This window comes from Mandrillus leucophaeus, unplaced genomic scaffold, assembly GCF_000951045.1.
Source record: "Mandrillus leucophaeus isolate KB7577 unplaced genomic scaffold, Mleu.le_1.0 Scaffold47, whole genome shotgun sequence".
In the NCBI taxonomy this organism is placed as follows: Eukaryota; Metazoa; Chordata; class Mammalia; order Primates; family Cercopithecidae; genus Mandrillus; species Mandrillus leucophaeus.
This window is the reverse complement of record NW_012105031.1, coordinates 4,087,016-4,094,869: the sequence shown is the minus strand read 5'-3', so window position 1 is coordinate 4,094,869 and position 7,854 is coordinate 4,087,016.

Below are 7,854 nucleotides of genomic sequence, written 5' to 3'. Positions count from 1 at the left end.
CCAAGTATCGTTTTCATCATCATTTTGTATGAAAAGTACATATTATCAACATGACTTATAAGTGTTGGTATTGACCTTGAACTTTTGGCTGAGGTGGTGTTTGTAAGATTTCTCCATTTGAAAGATACTCTTTTATAACCCTTTCCATAGTGTACTCTTTGGAAGAAAGTCACTGTGTGTAGTCCACACTTAAGAAATGGGAAGTTATGCTCCATTTATATTTCTAATTAATGTGACCTCAGCAGCAATGACAAAATAATAATAGTAATAAGAAGAAGAAATTCCAGTATTTTCCTCCTATTGGTATAAGAAATTTAGGCCAGGCTGATGTTCTTCCATCTCACTCATACAACCACACATCATGTAGATATTTTATAGAATTTCCATTGGTCTTAGTTGTTTGTTTGATTTCCTGCTTAATAATGGTAAATATTTTTTTCTAAGACAAAATGATATTTGGAATATTTATTATGGTTTTTAAAGGAAATGATACTATCTCACCTTGCGATATTAGTCAGCATATAATTCCTTTTAAGGATAAATTAAGTAGGTGAATTTTTGGATTGGTAGGAGCACTGGACACTGACAGTTGATATCTACAAAGCCACATATTTTAGACCCAACAGAGTAGCAATCTCAGTAAATTATTATTGCACAATGTATTCGGTTAATTTATGTTTTTTCCATTCTAGAAATATAACAATAGTCTGCTTTCATAAATAATGGATATGTTATTACATTTTTAGCACATATGTGATGCATTCATTACACAGATAAAACTATATCTGGGTTTATTTTGCTCTCATTTATTTTCTTTTGCTTTTATTGTCACAGAACAAGCAATAGCTTGACAAAGATTTTGCTTTCTTTGTTGTTATGATTGTTTGTGTTTTATTTTAAATATATCAAATATTAGTTGTCATCCAATAACTTCTTAGTCTGCTTAGTTTTCTAAAACATAAATATGTTAGAAATCAAACATTATGCAAAGTATACCTCTATTTGTGAGGACTTTTCTGCTCTATCTATACTTTAACTTGATTTAAATTGTTTTTTTAAGGCCTTGTTTGTTAACAGAAAGTGTGTCACACTTTCACATTACAGTAATACCATATGAATTAAACTGCCAGTCCAATACATCTATAGACAGGTGAGCTATATGCTAGTTTAAAATGCATTAAAAGTAGAAACGTTTCAGAAAAATATTTTAAAGTAATTAGTGCCTTTACCTTTGGAGAATACACTGTAAAAATATTTAATGCATCAAATTAGATACTAGAGTAAAACATTTTGAATAATTATGTAAAATCAGCTTCTCCTTTACGTTTCATATTGAATACTGGATGCTTTGAATGATCACTTAGTACACAATAATTTTATGGAGAGTTGACAATTAACGTTATATGAATACTTAAAAAGTTTATGTATAAATATCTGAGAAAATGACATTATAAAACAAGATTATTTTTCCCCTTTTTTTTGAGTTTATAGCCAATAGACTGGTTGCTATGTTGATGTAGAACAGTATTAGCAGAGTCAGATAAAGAATAAAAATAAGTACAAATAGAAGTCAAGCAACAGTAAGAGTATGCTAACACAGGTTAGCATGAACTGGAAATCTCTAAGAAACTAGTATAAATTGGGAATACGAAATTTTTAAAACGTTGATCTATGGTCTTTGGCATATTTTCCATCTTCTAATTTTGATTTATTTCTCCCTCTCTGCCTCTCATATTCCACCTCCGTCTTTATTTCTCCCTTTTCTTCTGCCAATCATCGTTCTAAGTAGTTTATAGGCATTTGTCACTTAATACAACAAGAATTCATATGGTGATTCTGAGAATTTAATGAGATACAACATGTAAGGTATCTAGAACAGTGTTTCATGCATGCAAACCTTATGTTAACATGTGCTGAATTGTTATTCTTATTATTATGCCATATTTGTGGGCAATGAAAACATATAATTTAAAGATATATAGCTAAGGTGAAGTATTTAGGAACTAGTGTATACAGATAAAACATTATCTTTCAAAGACAATGGTAATAACTACTTTGAAAAATAATTCCAGTCAAACCTAATCTTTTAATTAAATAAAATACACACCAAAAGCTCATCCCAAATTTGTCACGCTGCAGTTACTTTGTATCTTATGGCATAATTTTTATTTTTTGTTCAGATCTCCATTTGCTGAAGTTTAACTTATTTTCATGTTCATGATCCATTTGAATGGTGAATTGAGATCAAGAAACTACAAGTTACTTAAAAGTCATTCTTTAAAATATAGTATCATAAGGGATATTGGAATGTTAAAGGTATTAAGCAGTTATTTTATTACAATTTCAAGAAGTCTGAGCTCTATACATTAACTGTAGTCCAGAATGAAAAAGCGAATAATAAGTCATCTTCAGCTTGTGTATTGTAAAAACTTTAAGGGCAACAAAAAAAGTTTTGCTTAAAAAATTTATGAAGAAGCTTGACACATGAAGAGTACTTTTCGTTGTTATTTAGTTAGTTACTTAGTTATTTTAGACACAGAATCTCACTCTGTCACCCACCTTGGAGTACAGTGGGACAGTCATAACACAATGTAACTTAGAAATCCTGGGCCCAAGGAATCCTGTTGCCTCAGCTTCCTGAGTAGCTAGGACTGTAAGTATACATCACAAGGCATGTCTAATTAAGAAAAAAAAAATTGGTAGAGATGAGATCTCATTATGTTTACTAATATGGTCTCAAACTCCCAGCCTCCAAGGATCTTCCCACATTGGCATCCCAAAGCACTCTGGGATTACAGGCATGAGCTACCATGCCTGTCTCCATACAGATTGATTTTTGGTGATGAGAAGGTTAAAGTTACTATCAAACATGTATTAATTTCAGACATTTTTGTCAATTACTTTCATGTTAATTGTTTTATCTCAACCAGTTTGTAAATCTGAACCACTGTGATTTCTGCACCATAAATACCTTGAGATGAGCTTATAATAAAGGTTGACTTCTTACTTTTTTTTTTTTTTTGAATTTTGGTTTGAAAATTTGTTTTCAATCTTGTGTTCTCCTGAGCTTGCTTCAAGTATTTCATATCTACTTGATCCCTAATTCAAATCAAATTTTTTCTCACCAGCTTGGAAAACTAATTCTAACTCCTGATTGCTTTTGTTGTGCAATGATTAATTACCTTGAACTAATTTTGACTGATTGAGTCTCCTAATTATTCAGTAGAATGAACTAATGTTGAGCTTATAATAAGTCATAAGGGAAATATTAACACTACTAAACTTTATTTCTCAATTTTAAGATACAAAATTATGTGATAATTTTAGCATAGTGATAGAAGTTTGAAATTAAAATTAACTAGGAAAAACTGGTTCTAATTGTCTAACCATCAGAGGGTTCATTTATACTATTCAAATCATACATATGTGCATAAAAGTTAAATTATCCTTTGATTCTCAAAATGAAGTAGACTTCCTAGATTTCAGTGAGATAATAGCATCATTAATTATGGATAGGAGAGTACAATTATTTGTGATTTTTGTGTTTATTGAGTTGATTTCTGAACTAAGTATGCTTACTTCCTCTCATATTCCACCTCCCTCTTTATTTCTCCCTTTTCTTCTGCCAATCATCGTTCTAAGTAGTTTATAGGCATTTGTCACTTAATACAACAAGAATTCATATGGTGATTCTGAGAATTTAATGAGATACAACATGTAAGGTATCTAGAACAGTGTTTCATGCATGCAAACCTTATGTTAACATGTGCTGAATTGCTATTCTTATTATTATGCCATATTTATGGGCAATGAAAACATATAATTTAAAGATATATAGCTAAGGTGAAGTATTTAGGAACTAGTGTATACAGATAAAACATTATCTTTCAAAGACAATGGTAATAACTACTTTGAAAAATAATTCCAGTCAAACCTAATCTTTTAATTAAATAAAATACACACCAAAAGCTCATCCCAAATTTGTCACGCTGCAGTTACTTTGTATCTTATGGCATAATTTTTATTTTTTGTTCAGATCTCCATTTGCTGAAGTTTAACTTATTTTCATGTTCATGATCCATTTGAATGGTGAATTGAGATCAAGAAACTACAAGTTACTTAAAAGTCATTCTTTAAAATATAGTATCATAAGGGATATTGGAATGTTAAAGGTATTAAGCAGTTATTTTATTACAATTTCAAGAAGTCTGAGCTCTATACATTAACTGTAGTCCAGAATGAAAAAGCGAATAATAAGTCATCTTCAGCTTGTGTATTGTAAAAACTTTAAGGGCAACAAAAAAAGTTTTGCTTAAAAAATTTATGAAGAAGCTTGACACATGAAGAGTACTTTTCGTTGTTATTTAGTTAGTTACTTAGTTATTTTAGACACAGAATCTCACTCTGTCACCCACCTTGGAGTACAGTGGGACAGTCATAACACAATGTAACTTAGAAATCCTGGGCCCAAGGAATCCTGTTGCCTCAGCTTCCTGAGTAGCTAGGACTGTAAGTATACATCACAAGGCATGTCTAATTAAGAAAAAAAAAATTGGTAGAGATGAGATCTCATTATGTTTACTAATATGGTCTCAAACTCCCAGCCTCCAAGGATCTTCCCACATTGGCATCCCAAAGCACTCTGGGATTACAGGCATGAGCTACCATGCCTGTCTCCATACAGATTAATTTTTGGTGATGAGAAGGTTAAAGTTACTATCAAACATGTATTAATTTCAGACATTTTTGTCAATTACTTTCATGTTAATTGTTTTATCTCAACCAGTTTGTAAATCTGAACCACTGTGATTTCTGCACCATAAATACCTTGAGATGAGCTTATAATAAAGGTTGACTTGTTTCTTACTTTTTTTTTTTTTTTTTTGAATTTTGGTTTGAAAATTTGTTTTCAATCTTGTGTTCTCCTGAGCTTGCTTCAAGTATTTCATATCTACTTGATCCCTAATTCAAATCAAATTTTTTCTCACCAGCTTGGAAAACTAATTCTGACTCCTGATTGCTTTTGTTGTGCAATGATTAATTACCTTGAACTAATTTTGACTGATTGAGTCTCCTAATTATTCAGTAGAATGAACTAATGTTGAGCTTATAATAAGTCATAAGGGAAATATTAACACTACTAAACTTTATTTCTCAATTTTAAGATACAAAATTATGTGATAATTTTAGCATAGTGATAGAAGTTTGAAATTAAAATTAACTAGGAAAAACTGGTTCTAATTGTCTAACCATCAGAGGGTTCATTTATACTATTCAAATCATACATATGTGCATAAAAGTTAAATTATCCTTTGATTCTCAAAATGAAGTAGACTTCCTAGATTTCAGTGAGATAATAGCATCATTAATTATGGATAGGAGAGTACAATTATTTGTGATTTTTGTGTTTATTGAGTTGATTTCTGAACTAAGTATGCTTACTTTTAAATCTGCCTTATTTATATCAGACTAATGTAATTTAACGCTTCCTTTGGGATTCAGGTCTGGCATAAAGAAATCTGCTGTAAAAATTAAGTAAAATTTTATATCTTAAAATAAAAATATCAACAAGGCCCAACTAAATTGTTCTAAAATTGTATACATGGTGCAGTTATTTCCCTCAGATGTATTCAAAGTATCCAATAATCGACCTCATTAGATCCAACCACTGCCATACTGAGGCTTCCAGTCATCACCCACACTACTACAAAGTAATTTGTTTCCTGGTTTTCAGGTTTGGTTTCATTACAAACTGAGTAATGGAACTTCTCTATAGAAGAAAAAAATAACGATAACCATAAAAGAGTCACATGAACAAAAAGAACAAATTGATTTCCCCTTATTGTTTTAAAAATACACTTTTATTAAATTAAGCTGGCCTAAATTTTAGCCCCATATTCACTATAAAAATATTTCTGACTAACTGATTCTCCAGGAAATGTGTGGATACTGAACACACACTGGAGTGCATTGTTCCTACACTTTAAATTTATTTTCAAAACTTGAAACGCACGTTTTTCAACTCTACTTTCTAAAATTGTAGTTAATATTTTAGAACCTACCCAAATCTATAACCATATCAGAGAAGAAATGTATAAATCATATGTTTCTTGAATATTTCATTTTGCTAATATAAAATATCCCACAATATAAACAAAGAGAAATGTTATATAAACTGCAGCAAAATTATTTCAAAACCATTACTGAACCAATAAGTGAAGAAAAGAGAACAATCAATTTCATTAACCACAGAGTATTCAACACACAAACAGACTCCCTGAGGGAGTGTCAAATTGAAAATAAACTATTGCAAAATACTTAAGAAATGTAATTTTTAGTGAGTGAAACATAGCCAACACTTACAGCACTAGAAATAGACGTTTATATATTTAGATGCGAGATTTTTTAAAAGTGTGTTTAACTAATAAAATTTTCAAATACTGATTTAATCTCTAAAAAGAACATGATAGTTAAAATTAAAGAGCAGATTTAAAAATAAAATGTAGTTACAATAAGAGAAAAAATACATAATCGTGGAGGTTAAGATTTGCAGTTAAACTAAATTGGATCAAATATAACCCCCAAAATAATAATAAAAGAAGTTTATATTAAAATAAGTATCTGAGAAAATATCCAAAAATGGCAAATAGAAGGGTAAAGTGATGAAGCGTTGTGAAAATTAAGAATAATTCTTTTTAAAATATGATAAACTCAACATCAATTTAATAAGAGATGCAGAAATAAAGAAATTTTTAAGGGCCATGAATCTTTATACATAAGAAGTATGAAATCTAATAAAGACAAATGGCTTTACATAAAGCAAAACTTGGTAAAATTGAAAAAGAAATGGATAAATTTTAAATTAGAGTTGCAAATTTAAACACCTCCTCTGAGTAAGGGTAGAAGATTTCAATGCTATCAAATAATAGGGCAATCTTATAAATATCAGCAGAATATTAGTTTTTTCAAGTGTTTATGAAATAGTCATCAAGATAGACCATGTGATACATCATATATATCATATAAAATCTCAATAAATTAAACAATAACAAAATATGCAAAATATTTTGCTTATCACAACAAAATTTTTCTGTTAATTAAATAACAGAAAAAATACATTAAAAAAAATCTACCAGAGTCTTTAAGAGGGCTAACCAGAGGCATCCAGCACTGGCCTCCTCCACGAAGAAGAACAAAAACAGTCAGGAGATAATCACATGGTAAGTGGAATGTCTAAGAGAGTTCACTTGAATTCAGCAGGAAAGTCACTGGGAAACTCTGAGGCACAGAATTAGAAGAAAGAGAAACAGCTGGCGTGGCTGGAATCAGCTTGGAGTCAAGGGAAACTCCTCATTACAGGGAAATGTGAAGAGAGGTCCACATTAACACATTTCCACCACAGACTACTGGAATCCTAGCTACAGGAGAGATCCGTGGCCCCTGTGGGCCCTAAGGCTAGTGAAGGAGCTGCCTAGAATCCACACAATGGCTGGATACCACATACCAGGCCTCGCCATCTCTATATCCCAAGAGCCCCACTGACAAAAATATGCATTTCTCAAAGGAAGACATACAAATGGCTAATAGGTACATCAAAAATAGATTCAACATCACTAATCATCAGAGAAGTGCAAATCAAACCACAGTGAGATATCTTACCCTGTTAGAATAGCTATTACCAAAAAGACAAAAAAATAATAAATGTGGTAAGGATGTGGATAAAAGAGAACCCTTACATACTGTTGATGGAAATGTAAAATCAGTACAGTCATTATGGAAAATAGTATAGAAATTTCTCAAAAAACTAAAAATAGAATAATTCAACAATTACACTACTGGGCATAGATGAATACA